The sequence below is a fragment of the Bidens hawaiensis genome, unplaced genomic scaffold (genome assembly GCF_021521415.1).
Source record: "Bidens hawaiensis isolate Kalapana, Puna unplaced genomic scaffold, B.hawaiensis_p1.1 tig00009774_1, whole genome shotgun sequence".
Classification (NCBI taxonomy): domain Eukaryota; kingdom Viridiplantae; phylum Streptophyta; class Magnoliopsida; order Asterales; family Asteraceae; genus Bidens; species Bidens hawaiensis.
In genome coordinates this window covers 674,781-693,667 of record NW_027491730.1, presented here as the reverse complement: position 1 = coordinate 693,667, position 18,887 = coordinate 674,781, and positions in this window count along the sequence as shown.

The following is an 18,887-nucleotide window of genomic DNA, read 5'->3' as shown; positions in this document are numbered from 1 at the left end:
GTTGACAATGGCGATGATGATTATGTTTCTGAGCCGATGATGTTTATCATCAACTATGTTTTTTTGATGTATATTTTCTTTATGTTTTGTATAATGTGAATGGTGCTAATTTAAGGTCAACTAACGTGTTATGAATACTATGTTTTGGGACATGATTTGTTATATGACAGAGGTTTTAGGAGGTTCTGAAATGGTACCATCAACTTCAAAGAACACTTTAAAGAATACAGGTTGTTATGTTTCTGGATTCATATTTGCTATTGGTTGTGATAGGGTTGACTTTGTTAATCCTGAAGTCAATTTTATTGATTGGCAGAAGGTGCAATGGGAAGGGTTTGTTTGCCCTTTTGGTTTCAAACATGAAATTAAAAAGACTAATTTGCTCAAAGTGGCCAATTTAGTAACTGGTATGAGTAAAGCGGTCATTTGGTTTTGAGTCGACTTTATGATGATACGCGATTTTATGGGCCATTTTGAGTCGGTTTGTTTCAAAAGGGCTATGATGATAGTTGAGGCGGCTATCATTCCGAGTCTCTGATTCAGAACCGTTGGTGGTGGTAGAGTCGTGATGGCTTCAAAAACTATTTGTATCGTTGACTATTCATATGATCTCCCCAGCAACGCGGGGTAAGAATACTTGTTTACCTTTAAAAAATTACAATTCACTCTATTTTATTTTAATTTATTTTTAACTTGGACCCCTTAAATTTGGATGCCTAAAAATAAATAGTTTCCATGTTTCTTTGATAACTTATATAGATAAGATCAGAAAATGTTTAAAATCACATCACAATCCAAACAAAGCAATTTTTTTTCCATGGACTATGACATGACAACAAGCATGTGTTATATTGATAGGATGCAACATTTTTGCCCAAGGCCAAGTGTAGTGGGCTACAATATGGGGCGAGAAGGGACGACAAAGGGCTAGAACACCGCCCCCAGGGGCGATATATGGACGAAAAGGGGCGGGGGCGAGGTTAGTTTGTCGCCGAGTAGAGAAGAAATTAATATTATTATATTCATATGACCGTTGTAAACGGTCAAATATTTAAAAAAAATAATTTAAACAATATATATATATATATATATATATATATATATATATATATATATACACCTTCTTCTCCATTTCATACACAATTCATACCCAAATTCTTCAAAAAATTTAGCAAAATGAATCCTACAAACAACCCGAACCAACCGACACTCGTGGAAGTCGCCGCTACCATAGAGAAATCATCAAAAAAATGTCGAGGAACTCAACGATGTCATGAACGAAACCAACAAACAACACGAAAAGATTGCCCAAATGTTGGAATTGCAGGAAATGAGTGAAGAATCCAAATCTCTCAAAGATGCCGGGTTACACGAAGATGCCGCATTATTGCAATGACAACGAATGGAAAAAATGCGCGAATATTATGGATATTAGTATTTTATTTAGTTATGTTTTTTAATATTTTTAGTTATGTATTTTTTTTTAATTTTAATGCATTATTAGTTATGTTTTTTATTTTTTTGTATTTCTTTTTAATTTTAATGCATTTTTATCTAATTATTTAAATAAACTGGTTTTATTTGTTTAGTTTAGTTATAAAAAGAAAATAATAAAAAAGAAACTGTGGGCTCAACTTGTAGCCCCTAGGCCTACACCATTACACCCCAAAAACAAATTTCCACTTCATGCTGACTGGGCGCCACGTGTCACAATTCGCCCCAATTATAGCCCCTCCGCTGCACATAGCCTAATAAACACCAGCACACCCACACCTGACCAAGTGGCCTTGGATCAGACTCTCTTGATATTACAAATTACAATTAACACATTTAATCCACAATTTCACACTGTTAATTGCAAATTCAAAACCGATATATGAAAACGAATTATGAGATCATGATCTCACAATAATAATAATAATAATAGCTAGGGCTAGCACAGTGGAGTTCATCTTACACGTGAAATTAGGGCAAATACAGAGGCAGCGACAACAAACAGTTTGTTTAAGCAGCTTTGGCTTTAGAAGCAGCGTGATTCAAAATGATCACCAGATCTACGGATCTGAGAACAACAGCTTCAATTTCTCTTACCTCCGTCTGTGATCTCTTAAACTCTTCACGTCTCCGGTCATGATCTGCAATCCTATTCCAATTCACATGTCAAAATCCACAAATTCAACTAAAAATAAGTAAGTGTGTGTGTGTGTAGATTATAGAGAGAGAACGGCGATAGCTGCTGCTACCGCCGGCGAGACAGAGAGGGAGGCCGTTGTTGAAGATCGACGACGAACACAACGACAACGACGGCATTTTGGATAATAATAATAATTATTATTATTATTACAGATCAAGTGTGTGAGTGTGAAAGTTGGAATGGCGGTTGAGTATGTGTGTGTGTGTGTGTTCAAACTTTAAAGAGGGGTATAGAAATAATTGGGTGAAACATTAATTAAATCGATGGGAGAATTTCTAGGGTTATGTACTGGTGGGTTCTGATTTCGGCTTACATCTCTTTCACATTTAAAGAAAAGAAAGAAAACTATTTCACCTCTTCAATACTGCTTTACTTTACTTACTTTCCCTCTCTTTTCTTAGAGGGTTTGGATACTATAGGGTCAAAACCGTAATATTAACCTACCAGACGAAGACCTAGTCGGGAAATACTAGAACCGGTTCATTAGACTTCTAGACTGATGACAATGAGTCGGGTTTGAGACGGGTCTAGGCATTCCCAAACCAATACCCGATTAGTAAAGTCTGTCCAACCTGTCCTAAACTCATCAGGTTTCGAGTTTTCCCATCGAATTTCAGGTTTCATATCGGGTTTTGAACTACATGTCCGGTTGTTGCACCTAGATAAAAAAGAAAATAAAAAGTGTTGACTTCAAAATCATAAAGATCATGTTGTGTATAAATTTGAATTTCTTACTATCAGGCTATCACAATATTAGTTGTTAATAGATAGCTGATCATATATGCATTTATGATTTATTATTTGATATTTATTATTATAGGTTTATTAAAAGTTTATACACTCGTATTACATTTAAATATATATGTAAATAAATATATAACAAAAGTTATGTCGAGTACATCGGGTATATAATCGGGTATATTACAAATCCCAAACCCATGAAAAACTTCAAAACCAATCCCAAATTCATCTCAAACCCTAATGGATCGGGTATTACCCGCCACATTTATGTCGGGTTTTGGGTTTTCTTATCGGGTCTGAGTTTTACTGCAATCCCTATTCTATAGCTGATCCACTCGACTGGATTCGTTGTAGCACCTTTAAGAACTATGACATCCTTTGTACCAATCGTGCAACGTTGATAAATTGTAGTGGAACTATAATGTTGATAAATTGTAGTGGAACTATAATGTGATATGCATCGTGTGTGTACTTATGTATATGGTTGTGTATTGAATTTCACAAACAACTTTAACGGTCCATCCTTAGAAAGTCATTTTTTGGAAATTTCAATTCATTTGACATGCATGTTTTTTATTTCCAACGTGCTACTAATTAATAATAATATGTTGAAGTTGTTACATATAATACAAGTGCTTTGTAGTTGGTTATACTTGTTTTTATATACATTACATGTCAAAACAAGGAGTCAATTTCAATAAACTACTTTATTATTGCCAATAGTTTTGTTCTGGTATATCAGCTTTACTATAAAACAGATGCAATATTTCTATGAAACTCTTTAATATACACATAACTTTTTAATACAATGATGGAAGAAAATGTGCATAAAATTTTAAGTACATGGTTAACTTTATGTTAATCAGTCATTTTTTTTTAATTATTTGACTTAGGGCTGTTATCATAAAAATCCACTATATTCTCTTATTTCACATGAAACTAGTTTTGTTATATAAAATTGCGTGGTGTACTAATATGTGAAATGGATTCTTTAATTGATATGGAACCCAACTGAAGAAACACTAAGTGACCCCGGACAGATTATGGATAATCTGGGGGTTAAGTAATGTTTCCCACGAGGGTTAGGTCCGGCAAAGAAGGATGTTCTTCAGATGACCTGCAAAACAGACACCGTGAGCTCGTCACTGAGAAGGGGGGGTTCCTCCTTGTGACCACCCTCCGGCGTGAGAATCAGACTAGATTACTCTGAATATAAGTGTATATTGAGAGAAATAGCTAGTGAAGGTAAAATACCAGATGATCCTACCATTCCAAGGTGTTGGAGTATTTATAGCCGAAGGTAGGTTTTCAAGCAGGTACAGCCAGCTGTATAATATTCCTGTTCTACCAACTACGGGCTACGCACGTGCCATGCTGGTTGGTGGGTAGGCAGCGGCTGATAGTGACCAGGCCGGCTGTGTACTATTCCTTTTCCACCAACTGCAGGCTATGTGCGTGCCACGACAAGGGTTGGTGAGTAGGCCGCTAATAGTGACAAACAGTACTAGAGCATGCTCCTTGTACTGTTTGTCGGTGAGCTGTCACCCTGTGATTGATTCATGGGCTGCTTTGGTCAGATCTTGTCTATTTTGTCCATACCTTGGCAGGTATAGTACAAAAGATCTTCCAGAAGCATACGGACTGGCTCATTTGGGCGGGAGTATTCCCGCCTTGCTCATTCCTTCAGGTGACACTGAATTATTTAGTGCCTTGTGCGTGTAGCCTTGCTATTAGTGCGGGTAGCCTTCCTTGATGGCTTGTATCCGCAGCTGCGGGGACAGGCGGGGTACTTCACCATTGGGAGGCTTTCCCCGCGGTAACAGCTGACGTACTGCGCGTAAGGTCTTCATCTCTGAGCATGGTGGGTCCTGCGGAAACAGTTGGTCCTTGCGCAGACGTCCCTCTTCAAGGTGAGTCTTGCGGGTCCAACTGGGCTCTGCTGGGACCTACCTCTTCAAGTCCCCCCAGTCCAATGTTCTTCTCATGAATTGTTAATAAGTGAGGTGAACTTTGGACTTAAGCAGGGGGTTTTGAAAAGGATTTAGTTTTAAGGTTGTCCGTGGGGATTCTTCCCGCGGTTTCCCTAATGTCACGTGCAGAAATTCCCGACTTTTCTGCTTGATCTTTGGGTATGATGCAGGTAGGTGTGTAACCTCCTCGCAAGTCAGGAGCGTTGAGTTTCACTTGTAGATTTTCCACGAGGTTTTGGTAGTTTTAAACATAGTGATCAATTATGTTAAAGAACCAATTCCATCCTGGAGCTTCAAACAATCTAGTTCTCAACGTTCCCGCTATGCGGGGATGTTATTTCCCTTTCCGCAAGCATGGCCCAGAAGATCCTTCTTGGTTTCAATTCCCTGCGAGTGCTAAGTATGTGAAGGGTTTCGCCTTGACACTGTACCCGCACTCGTCTTATAGTTATCTTACTTCCAAGGTATTCTTGGCGTCCATTCCCTGCGGGTGCTAAGTATGTGAAGGGTTTTGCCTTGACACTGTACCTGCACCTGTCTTATAGTTACTTGGTTGCCCAGGTAAGGGGGGTATATTCCCTCCTATTTTTGAATCTTTTTGAAATTCGAAGAGTTGGTGAAAGGATAAGAACAGTCCAAACTGTTGAAACGTCTTCCGACGGTTTCTTCTGACAGTGTCAGGACGTGCAGGAAGTTATGGCGACGTGACAGTACATGGTCATTCCAGACGCTTTTTCAGGCGCGTGGGCGCGATTTTTTGGGCGCGTAGGTGCGGATTTTACGGCGCGCGTCCCGTCAACAGCTGTTGCCAGCTTGCTTTTTCCACGTGTCATAGTTTCATTGCACCAGCTCCTTTCTCTCTCCTCCGCATTAAAGTCATCGCATTCATTGCGATGAGTATATAAAGGGGGAGAGGGTCCTTTGTAATCCACACTTTCACTTCTATCTTCTCCTTCTAAGCGATTTCCGGCAAATATTCTTTCTGAAATCGTTGCCTTTCATCCTTCCAGAATGTCTTCTTCCCATGATGTTGAGGCTACTGCCAAGGAGTCTGACGTGTTCGTCGAGAATTCATCGTCCACTTCCGATAAGGACGATAAGAGCACTGCTGGCGAATGCCAGTGTGCTCTTCCCATCGAGCTCTATCGGTACATCGTCCGGAAGTTCATGCTCGAGCCGTTCGAGCCTGAGTTTCCGGAGCCACACCAGACGGTGTACGATGCCCCCAAGGGCAAAATAGGGGTGTATGTTGCATTCTTCGTTTATGGGAATCTCAGGTTCCCATTGACGAAGTTTGTATACCGTGTCTTGCAGAGGCACGGTGTGCATCTGAAGGAGGTACACCCGATGGCGATCGCCAAGATCCGCCACTTTGAGTGGGTGTGCCTCATTCTGGGTGTGGAGCCCCACGTTGATCGGTTGATGACCTTCTACTCTTGGAGGTGCATCCAGGGGTGGTACACCTTGGTCAATCGGATCAAGGGTGTGAAGATCTGCGCTACCGAGCGCAGTCTTCGGTCGTGGAAACGGGAGTTTTTCTATATCTCCGCTCGCGTCATCCCCCTTGCGATGACGTTTAAGAATGGGAGAGCACTCCCCGCCCTTCACGCCCCCAACTACCAGGAGGCGGAATGGTTCGCCAAGATCTCCCGGATCCAGACTCCGGTGTACCGCTTTGCGGAGTCCGGGATGGTGATGCTCGGGATGAGCCGGGTGTGGAAGGAGGCGTCACAGATTCCCATCGTCCTTTAATACGGTTTGAACTCTGTCCCTTACGGTATGCTTCATATTATCCGTTAATTTAGGGTTTTTGTTCTAACCGTTTTCTTTTTGTTTACAGAGGGAAACGACTTGCAGTCTCTCCTGCAGCTGCGGGAGAGTGATGGTCCCGCTCGGATGGGTACTCGTGCTCTAGATGAGAACGAGTTGCCCATCCTTGAGCAAAAGGCGGATCGGTTCGTGGAGGTCTACCCGCAAGGCCACGAGATCCTGAGCGCCAGGCGGCCAGGTAAAGAACTTTTTGACCCTCGCCCTCTCAATGCTCAAACCTCTGCGGGAATTCCTCTAATTTTGTCATCTTCTGATGAGGAATCCGCAGATGGTCCTTTCTTGGCGAGGAAGAAGGCTGCTGGCGGGAAGGGCAAGGCGAAGGTAGCCTCCACCGCCGACCCGGTGAACCGGTCTGAGTCAGAGACCGAGAGTGAAGAGGCGGCGGGGAACCCAGGTGGTGTTGAGACCACTGCTCCGGAGGTTGAAACGGCTGTCACCTCCGAGCAGCCCAGGACGACAACGGTAACCGGTACGAAGAGGCCGGCTCCATCGGGTTCGTCCCCGCTTGTTCGCACCTTCAGGCTCAAAAAGACCCGTAAGTGTTCATAACTTTAACTTCTTATCTTTCCGCTATTATATTTATATATCTTGTCTTCGTGCAGGCGTGGATGCTACGGCATTCCAAAGTGGAGCGGGAGGGAGCAGCTCTGGACCCATGAAGGTAGGTTTGGTCAACCTACCCGAGGCGATGACCCAGGCGGCTACGCCTGCTTGCAGTACTGGTTCAGTTGCTCATCCCGTTGAGCCAACTGTTCCAGCCGTAACCTTATCCCCGCCGGCTGTCAGTGCCATTTTCACAGAATCCATCACTGAGCCGGCGGTGATTTCTCTTGCGGGTTCTTTCGCAGCCGCGGCCACGGTTGTGAGTTCACCTCCGGTGAGTTCACCTCCGTTGGTTTCCACCGCGGCAGCGTCCACCATGCCTCCTCCGGCGCCTGCGACTATGGCCAGTCCTTCAGGTACGTTTGGGGTTGGGGCGTCTAGCCAATCATTGCCTCCTTCCCGTCTCCTTGACCTTTTGGATGGATATCCCTTAGGTTCAGGTGATGGGTTTGGTGGCTATCGGCCTGTTGTCGACCCTACAGGTGCGTAGGGTTATTTTGGCCTATATCCCTTTCATCATTTCTTTCTCTTAACTGTTTTTTGTTTTATTGCAGTTCGTGATTCCAACGAGGTGTACGCTCCTCGGTGGAAGATCCGCCGGGGAACGACCCTCCGGACTGCTGAGGACTGCGTCGAATGGGCGCGTCACGCCGCCCCAAGCGGCGCGCTGGGGGAGGCCATGGCCAGCTACCAGGAAGGTTGGCTGTCCAACGAGCTCCGAATCCTTCTTGCCCGGATGCAGCCGCGCGTCGAGCTACTTTGTCGTGAAAACGACAAGTTAAAGACGGCGCGTAGCCTTGAAGTGGCTCAGGCGCGGGCCATCCGGGAGGAGAATGCGAAGCTTGCCGCCGTTGCTGCGGAAAAGGAGAAGGCCTTCAAGGCCCTTGAGGTTGACATTCAGGCTCGTCTGGAGGCCGTTCCAAGGCTGCCCAAGCTGTTAACGAACAGCTTCGGCTGGCCAAGGAAACTGCATGGAACGCAACCGAGAGGGCCACCAAGGCTGAAGTTGTTGCTGAGCCTCTGCGCATCGAAAATGAGGAACTTAAAGCCAAATTAGAGAGGCTCCAGCAGGCTCATGATGCCTTGGCCATGGAAGATGCCAAGAAGCTCCAAGAGATCTTGGACCAGAGGGGGGTGCTTGACCACACTGAGCGTAAGCTAAAGGGCGTCGAAGAGGCTGCAGCCAAAGATGTGTTGCTTGCCAACCTCACAAAGAACGAAGCCGAACGCGCCCGTAATGAAGCTCAAGCTGCCCTCCAGGAGGCTCTGGTTGCCAAGGAATGGCTTCTTCGAGAAGCGTTGTCGCATGTATGCGCAGCTTCCTAACTTCTAACTTCTTTACGCTTTTCCTTACTCTTGAGTTGACAAACTTCTGTTTTGTAGGTTGTGCATCGGGTGTTCACGAACACATCATATGACGATGCGATGAGCGCAGCCCTCAACGCTTCTCATGAGGATGGGGAAAAGGCTGGCTTCCTGCTTGGTCTAGGGTTTGTTGAACAAGGCATCCCGCCTTCCAACTTCCCTCTTTACAATGTGGATACTGAAGCTGCGTATGACCAAGCAGTGAATCAGTATGCTGCCTTCCCGCATCCGGTGGTGGAGAAGGTGAACGAGATTGCTGCTGCTGATGATGGGCTAGCTATCCTTAAAGCTTTCATTGAACCGCCACACTCTACTGATGGTACGAGTCCAAGTGGAAGTGGTCCTGAAGCTTGATCCTTAAGATCCCTTTCCACCCTTATAGTAGATTTTTATTTTTGTATAGCTTCTTTTGTATGCGGGTATGTACCCAGCAATCTTTGTAATATTTGAATTTCGATGGAATAAAGATTATTTGCTAATGCCTTGCCTTGTTTATTTCACGCATATTTTGATTTAACTTAGCAATTTCTTTAGTACTTAGATAAGTTAACTTTTCAACGTGGCAGATAATAAGTTAAAGTTTTGCTTCCTCTTTCGTGATTGTGCGGATAAGATCGTCACTTGCACTTAGTAGGATGGCTAAACTTTACCTATATCTGACCTGCGTGGAAGTTTTCCTCATCTTTTCCTTTGAAATTTTCTAAGTGTTTTGAATAAGTTAACCTTTCGATGTGCGGTTGCCAATAGGTCAATGTTCAGTTTCCTTTATCATGATTGTGCGGGTAGGACCATCACTTTCATTTATTGAGATGACCAAACTTCACCTATAGCTGACCTGCGTGAAGGTTTTCCTTAGAAATTTTTACCGTTTTATGTGTTTATGCGGGTTTTGCCGCCTTCCACACGCAACGACTTACTTCTTCCCATATTTATGCGGTGAATACCGGCATATCAGCGTGGGAAGTTCATAAGTATAAAGTTAAGGCTATCAACACAATGTGAAAGGAGAATCATTTGCATTAGAAGTGGCTCTATGCCTTTTCTTTACAAATTTGGAATTGATCTACATGTAACATTTGCGTAATTGAGCTCCGTTCCATGTTCTTGGGATAGGAGTGCCATCGAGCCTTTCGAGCCGGTATGCGCTTTTTCCCAAAACTTCTTTGATAATGTATGGTCCTTCCCAGACCGGTGCCAGTTTTCCTGGGCGCTCTTGGTTTGAAGCCTCGTTGTTACGCAATATGTAGTTTCCTACATTGAAGTTGCAGAGTTTTACCCGCGTGTTGTAGTACTTTTGCATTTGTCGCTTGTAGTTTTTTTCACGCGCTGCGGCTAAGTCTCTGCGTTCCTCGGTTAGCATAAGGTCTAACCGTCTTTCCGCATCATTGTCTTCTGGCTGAATCAAGACCCTTGGTGAGGGCAAACCAATTTCGACTGGGACCATGGCTTCAGTGCCATAAGTGAGGCTGAACGGGGTTTATCCCGTACTGGCCTTTTTCAGCGTTTTGTTTGCCCAAAGGGCGTGTGGAACTTCGTCTACCCAGCCGGATCTGTGTTCCAGGAGTCTTTTCTTTATGCCTTCGACGATGCTTTTATTTGCTCTTTCCACCTCACCGTAACCTTGCGGGTGTGCCACTGAGGTAAAGGTGTGGGTGATTTGAAGTTCTTCTAGCCACTTTTGTAGCTTCTTTTCAGCAAAGTTGGTGCCGTTATCACTCACCAAAGTCTGTGGAAGTCCAAAACGACAAATAATAAATTCCCAAATAAATTTTTTAATATGTTTTGCGGTTGTTTGGGCTAAGGGTTTTGCTTCTATCCACTTGGTGAAGTAGTCGATGGCTACCACTAGGAACTGAACGTTTCCTGCTGCTGTAGGAAATGGGCCTGTCACATCGATGGCCCACTTCTGAAATGGCCATGAAGAGGTGACTGAAACAAGTTCATTCTTCGGGCGATGCGTGTTGGGTGCGAAGAGCTGGCAAGACCTACACTTTCTGTTGTATACCAGCGCATCCGTATGCATCCCCGGCCAAAAGTATCCCGCGTTGTTTAGCTTAGCTACAACAGCGCGTGGACCTGCGTGTACTCCACAGATGCCTTCGTGTACTTCCCTTAGGAGGTAGTCAGTATCTTGGTTGTCCACGCACCTTAGGAGTGGGCCAAGAAAATTACGTCTGTAAAAGATGTCATCAACGAGTTGATAGTTCAGTGCTTTACAGCGTATCTTTCTTGCCTGTGTTTTTGATTCTGGTAGTATACCCGCCGCAAGGTAATTTATGATTGGTGTCATCCACGTTTCCATGCCGGTTTGGATGACACAAATTTACTTGTGCGGGACTGATGGTGCTCCAAGGAGTTCAACGCGAATGTCCTTTTCCAAGTGGGTGAAGGCTAATGATGCAAGCTTGCTTAACGCATCCGCAAATTTGTTTTCGCTACGCTTGACGTGTATGACTTTACAATCGTTAAAATCGCGCATAGGGGTTTTTGCTTGTGCGAGGTACAGGGCCATTGTGTCGTTCACGGCCGTGTACGTCCCGTTTATTTGGTTGGCTACTAACATGGAATCCACATGGGCTTCCAAGTTTTTCACTCCCATCTTACGCGCAATTCTCAACCTGGCCAAAAATGCTTCGTACTCCGCTTCGTTATTCGTACTTGGAAAGTCCAGTCGAATAGCGTAAGTGTATTCTTGGCCTGCTGGGTTGGTTAATTTCAACCCTGCGCCTGAACCCTCGTTATTGGCTGCTCCATCAGTGTAGAGTCGCCAGACATCATCGATGTCCTGTGCTGGATAGGGTTGGGCCTCCTCCTGGCACTCTTTCTCCCGCGAAGCGGGGACTTCTGCAATAAAGTCGGCCAGGACCTGGCCTTTTATGGCTGGTCTTGGCTTGTACTTTATCGCATATTCCCCCAACTCAATTGCCCATTTGGCTAGACGTCCCGATAATTCGGGCTTGCCTAGAACGTTTGCGAGTTTGAAGTTGGTGAGAATGGTGATTGGGTGACCCTGGAAATATCGTCTTAGCCTGCGTGAAGCCTGTACAAGCGCTAAGACTAATTTTTCCAGGGTAGAGTACCGGGTTTCTACGCCTGTTAAGACGCGGCTAACATAGTAGATTGGCATCTGGATGCCTTTCCGTTCTACTAGTAGAACTGCCCCGGTTGCTCTGTCAGTGGCGGAGAGGTATAGGATTAATTCCCCCCCCCCGCTTCTGGTGCTGTGAGCGTTGGGAGTTCGATCAAGCGTGACCGAATTTCCTGAAAAGCTGCATTCGCTTCTGGTGTCCAGCGGAAGTGCGTTTTCTTTAAACAGTTTCTCAATGTTGATAGGAATGGGAACGACCTATCCGCATGGTTTGACAAAAAGCGGTTAAGTGCGACTAGGCGTCCATTCAGTGTCTGAGCTTGTTTGATGGTAGTAGGTGATTCCATTTTGATAATGGCTTCGACCTTTTCAGGGTTCTCTCTGAAGCCATCTTTAGTAACGATGACTCCTAAGAACTTCCCTTCTTCCATCCCAAAAGAACACTTGCTCGGGTTGAGCTTCATGTTTATTTTTCTGAGCGTGTTGAAAGTTTCTTCGATGTCTTTCAACATCGCTTCTGGCTCAGGGCTTTTGATGACCAAGTCATCCATGTAGACTTCCAAGTTCCTCCCAATTTGGGCATGAAACTCTTTGTCCATCAGGCGTTGGTATGTGGACCCTGCATTCTTAAGTCCGAATGGCATCATTTGATAACAAAATGTGCCATCGGGCGTCCGAAATGCGGTTTTGTCCTGATCATCTACAGCCATGTGGATTTGATGGTACCCCTTATATGCTTCAAGGAAGCATTTAAGGCGAAACGGTGCTAACGAATCCACTTTGAGGTCAATTTCGGGTAACGGGTAACAATCTTTGAGGCATGCTTTATTTAGGTCTTTGAAATCTATGCACATGCGCCATTGTTTGTTAGATTTCGGTACCATGACGGGATTTGCAACCCATGTTTGATATCTGCTAACGCGTACGATGCCCGCGTCAAGGAGTTCCTTGACTTGGGTTCCACACGCGTTAGCCTGTTCCGCCCCCATTACTCTGCGCTTTTGTATGACTGGCGTAAAAGCCGGGTCACACTTGAGCTTATGCTCTGCCTTACTTCGAGGTACACCAGTCATGTCAGCTGGTGTCCAGGCGAAGATGTCAGCGTTTTTCTGCAGTAAGCGTTTGAGTAAGGTGCGTGTAGGATCGGTAATTGTTGGGCCAATGGTAACAGCCTGGTCAGGGTGTTTGCCATTGAAGGCCCATTTTTCTGGTTCGGTGATGGTTGGTTTAGCCATCTTTGGTTTGGGTTTAGATGAGACGGATGCGATGCATATCTGGGGGATATCGGTGATCATCGCTACACCCTCAGCTGTTGGCCACCCCATCATGCCGTGGACTGAAGCCATCCCATCTCTCCCGAAGAGAATGTCGTATGTGTGATGTGGCTTCCTCATTATGACGAAGTCCACGTCTTCTGTGCGGGAGTATTTCCCGTCCGTGAGAATAACGGGGAAAGATAGGATACCCAGGGGGGTGTTTGTGCTGCTGTCGAACCCTTCCATCGAGGCGTAAACCGTTTCCAGGCGTTCTTTGTCTTCGTCGTCTAGCTTGTCGAAGAACTGCCTGTACATAACCGTTGACGAGGCGCCGTTGTCAGCAAGAGTGCGGGAAGTTATGTAATGCCCCAGCTGGCTTTTGATGACGATAGGGCCTTCCTTGCTGGGCCCTCCTGGCACTCGCGGGAAGCGCACTTCAGCTTCCTTCCACGCACATGGTTCTGTCGTTCGTCGTTTTCTTTCTCTGACGTTACCATGAACCATGTGGATGCTGATGTCAACAGGCTTTCGTCCGTTGCCCTTGTACCGATTATCGTTCCTCCCTCCATTCTTGATTGATGCCACAAGGTGTGCAAGTCTTCCATCCTTGACGAATGTTTCAACAATATCCTTCAAGGATGTACACTCCTCTGTACTGTGACCCTTTGTCCCGTGGAAGTCACAGAATTTGCTCTGATCCGCATTAGGTCGTTGCCGGATCATTGGAGCTTTTGGCCATGGGAGTTTTTCGGTGGCAAATATCTCCGTGACGCTTTTGGTGAGTGGCGTCCACCGGTGTTTTTGGCTTGAAGGGTGCGTGTTATCCCTTCCGCCAACAAGAGGGCGAGAGCTGGAAGAGGTGTCAAAGTTTACATTTGACTGCCAAATACCTAGCTTCCTCTTTTTGTTCTGCCGGGCGATCCGAACATTGTTTTCTCTGGTCCTCTGCGTGTAGAGATGTGTACTCTGGGGAAGGTCCCTACCCAGTTGCTTCTCCGTCTCGGCAAAGCGCTTGGCCGCCATCATGATGGCATCCCATGTGGATGGCATGCCGTCCTTACCCGTCAACGTGCGGATAAGCTTTGGGTATTCGGCACCCTGGATGAAAGCGGCGCGAACAAGATCTTCACTTATGTCGCCCAGACTCAGCTTTTTGGAGTTGAAGCGAGTGATGAAATCTAGTAAAGATTCATCTTCCTCTCTCACGCAGTTAAGGATCGTCCACTGCTCTTCAGTATATTTCCTCTGTTGACTGAAGTGTTGGCTGAACTTTTGTTGAAAGTCCGCCCAATCATAGATGTGGTGGACTGGTAAACGATCAAACCACGCCCTGGCCGCTCCAACCAGCGTCATTTGGAACATATAACACCACGTGGGTTCCGTCCAGTTACTGACGGTTGCCCCCGCTATGAATCTGTTCAAGTGATCGTCTGGGTCGGATAGACCATCATAAGTGCCGATGTTGGACATCTGTTTGGCACTTCTCGGGGCGATTTCTTCCGCAATGTCCCTTGCAAACTTGGACTTTCCCGCATTTGCGGCAGTTGGTCTAAAGGTTTTGGAGAAGTCACGTGGGTTTCCTCCCGCGTTCCTTGGTTTGAAGGTTTCTCCAAAATTCCTTCTTGGTTGGAAGTCCGTTTCCTTACGCTTCCCTTTCGCCCGGTGGCGAGGGTTTGCGTCTGTGTCGGATTCCTCCCGATCATTGTCCGAGTACTCGCACTCACTGTTCATGTTGAGCTGTTGTCGAGTATTTCCGAATTTGTCAGCCTGTTGGAGTGAACGCAAGCGTTCATCCAACTCAGCTTGGAACTCTTTCTGATGTGCTTCGGCCCACGCCTTAACTTGATCGAGTGTTTGGCGAGGGAGCCTCGCCTGTTTCTCCAACTGGGCATCAGTGAACCCCAGTGAAATATTGTTTACTACACTTGCCCCGGCTTGGGTAACCGGGGTAGTGTTCGTAAAATTTGTATAACCGCCGGTGTTCCCCCAGTGGCTGGGGTTGTGGTTACCGGGGTTTCCTGGTCACTTACTGGCCTTGGGACCGGAGTAACGTTAACCATTTCTTCAGAAATTTTGAAAAAACTGAGAATTAGTTCTTGCTTTTATGCACGGATGGCGCTAATGAAGAAACACTAAGTGACCCCGGGCAGATTATGGATAATCTGGGGGTTAAGTAATGTTTCCCACGAGGGTTAGGTCCGGCAAAGAAGGATGTTCTTCAGATGACCTGCAAAACAGACACCGTGAGCTCGTCACTGAGAAGGGGGGGTTCCTCCTTGTGACCACCCTCCGGCGTGAGAATCAGACTAGATTACTCTGAATATAAGTGTATATTGAGAGAAATAGCTAGTGAAGGTAAAATACCAGATGATCCTACCATTCCAAGGTGTTGGAGTATTTATAGCCGAAGGTAGGTTTCCAAGCAGGTACAGCCAGCTGTATAATATTCCTGTTCTACCAACTACGGGCTACGCACGTGCCATGCTGGTTGGTGGGTAGGCAGCGGCTGATAGTGACCAGGCCGGCTGTGTACACCTTTTCCACCAACTGCAGGCTATGTGCGTGCCACGACAAGGGTTGGTGAGTAGGCCGCTAATAGTGACAAACAGTACTAGAGCATGCTCCTTGTACTGTTTGTCGGTGAGCTGTCACCCTGTGATTGATTCATGGGCTGCTTTGGTCAGATCTTGTCTATTTTGTCCATACCTTGGCAGGTATAGTACAAAAGATCTTCCAGAAGCATACAGACTGGCTCATTTGGGCGGGAGTATTCCCGCCTTGCTCATTCCTTCAGGTGACACTGAATTATTTAGTGCCTTGTGCGTGTAGCCTTGCTATTAGTGCGGGTAGCCTTCCCTGATGGCTTGTATCCGCAGCTGCGGGGACAGGCGGGGTACTTCACCATTGGGAGGCTTTCCCCGCGGTAACAGCTGGCGTACTGTGCGTAAGGTCTTCATCTCTGAGCATGGTGGGTCCTGCGGAACCAGTTGGTCCTTGCGCAGACGTCCCTCTTCAAGGTGAGTCTTGCGGGTCCAACTGGGCTCTGCTGGGACCTACCTCTTCACCAACTTTTATGATAAAAATATATCTGCAAGTGACCTGAACATCACTTGATCAAATATTTATCGGTTTAAAAGCGATAAATTCTTTTTTCTTAAAAAAGGCCAGCCTATACGTACCGCTTCCATTGCTAACCATACAACCCCCCCCCCCCCCCACCCCCAAAACTATCATTTCCTCATGTTAGTCTATCTTATGTTATTTTATAATTCTCGTAAAATATCAAATAAAAAATTATAAAGTTTTTATTTTTGTTTTACAGTTTTTTATATATTTATTTTATTATTTTATTTCTTTAAGTTGTTATTAAAAGTTTGTTTATTTTTTACATGTATTAAAAAGTTTTGTATGCTTTCTCTAACTAGTTTTTTATTATTTTTTTATAAAATATATTCAAAACAATTTGATTTTTTGTTAGGTTTGGATAAATGGGATTAATGTTATCTAAGAAAAGAGCCAAATTTGTTTATCAAGTTGTATGTTATTTAACACTTTTATTTATAAAAATTAATATGTTTTTTTATAATAATGTAAACTATCTCTTAATTTAGAAAAATAAACGCTCTCCAAAATGATTAAACAAGTATAGAAAACAAAAATTTTAAACAATAAAAACAACGTTTTTGTTTATCTAAAGACTTTTAAATATACGTAAAAAATAAATGAAAAAAATATTAAATAAAAATATAAAAATAATGTTTTTATAAAAATAATAATGATAAAAAAAGATAACAAAATAATAAAAGAAACAACAAAATGGCCTGAATCGTATTAATGTAAAATTTGAGAGAGGATATATGTTTAGTAAAAATATATGGGTGAGGGATACAGTTAGCATCACCCAAAAAAATCTATCTATTCTAATAAAAGGCTATTATTTTTGTCACTTGTCAATACCATACCTATTATCATCTCTTTTTAACAAATTTTCATATATGGTACTTATCTTTTAAGTTATTTCAATATATGACATTAAAATTATTGGTTTATTCCAACTAAATCCGTTACTACATATAATAAGTATTCTCCATATGGATTGACAAGAGACGATTAGTGAATTTTGAAGTGTTAATTTAAGTGTTTATTATGGTTTATATTCAAAATAATAAGCAATAAACATTCGATTCATAATATGTGGAATGAGAACAATCGACTTGGACTAAATTATGTTAATGTCAGCGGCTAAGACTTAGCCTTTAATACCTAAACACAAATATGATTTTAAAATTAAAAGTTTTCAGGTTAACCCAAAACCTAGAATTCGGACCCAAGAACCAACCCGAATTACTTCGGTTCAGGTTCTGGTTAATATTTTCTTGGGTTCGAGTTTCTCGGGTCAGGTTAGTTTGGGTTCAAGTACGGGTTTTCTTGGGTTGGGTTTCATGTTACGGATAAAAGCGGCAACCCTACTTTCAACGATTATAAATAAGAATCGCTACATTCATTTTATGCAACTTTAAATCTTCTAATATTCTTTTAACTCAGAATAATCACTATTATTTGAACATGATTTTAATGTTAGTGATGGTCGGGTATTTTTTATATATATTAGTGTATTAATTATGTAGTTTTATTGAGTATATTGTTAGAACTTTGGTACTTCATACGTGCTTTTGTATTTCAGGTAATTGATCGTTAAAGATGCTAAATGAGAGACCTGTACAAGCATGGAATGATATCTCGGGAAGAACGAAGCATGATTTGATGTCTTGGGAAGTGTCACAAGGATTCGGGAAGAGTATGGATGAGAAATCATAAGCCAATGCTAAAACTGAACAAGATGGGTTGACAAAATGCGACCTTGAAGTACGTGGTCGAGGTGGTGTGGCCCTTTATCCCGTGGAAGTCACAGGATTTGCTCTGATCCGCGTTATGACGCTGCCGGATCATTGGAGCTTTTGGCCATGGGAGTTTCTAAGTGGCAAATATCTCCGTGACGCTTTTGGTGAGTGGCGTCCATCGGGGGTTTCGGTTTGGTGGGTGCGTGTTATCCCTTCCGCCTAATAGAGGGCGAGAACTGGATGAGGTGTCAAAGTTTACCCTTGACTGCCAAATACCTAGCTTCCTCTTCTTGTTTTGTCGGGCGGTGCGGACATTATTCTCTCTGGTCCTTTGCGTGTAGAGGTTTGTACTCTGGGGAAGATTTCTACCCAGTTGCTTCTCCGTTTCGGCAAAGCGTTTAGCTGCCGTCATGATGGCATCCCATGTGGATGGCATGCCATCTTTACCCGTCAATGTGCGGATAAGCTCTGGGTATTCGGCGCCCTGAATGAAAGCGGCGCGAACGAGATCTTCACTTATGGTGCCCAGACTCAGCTTCTTTGAGTTGAAGCAAGTGATGAAGTCTAGCAAAGATTCATCCTCCTCTCTAACGCATTTGAGGATCGTCTACTGCTCTTCAGTATATTTTCTCTGTTGACTGAAGTGCTGGCTGAACTTGTGCTGGAAGTCCGCCCAATCATAGATGTGGTGGACCGGTAGACGATCAAACCACGCCCTGGCCGCTCCGACCAGGGTCATCTGGAACATATAACACCACGTGGGTTCCGTCCAGTTGCTGACGTTTGCCCCCGCTATGAATATGTTCAAGTGATCGTCTGGGTCGGATATGCCATCATAAGTGCCGATGTTGGACATCTGTTTGGCACTCTTCGGGGCGATTGCTTCCGCAATGTCCTTTGCAAACTTGGACGTTCCCGCATTTGCAACAGTTGGTCTGAAAGTTTTGGAGAAGTCACGTGGGTTTCCCCCCGCGTTCCTTGGTTTGAAGGTTTCTCCAA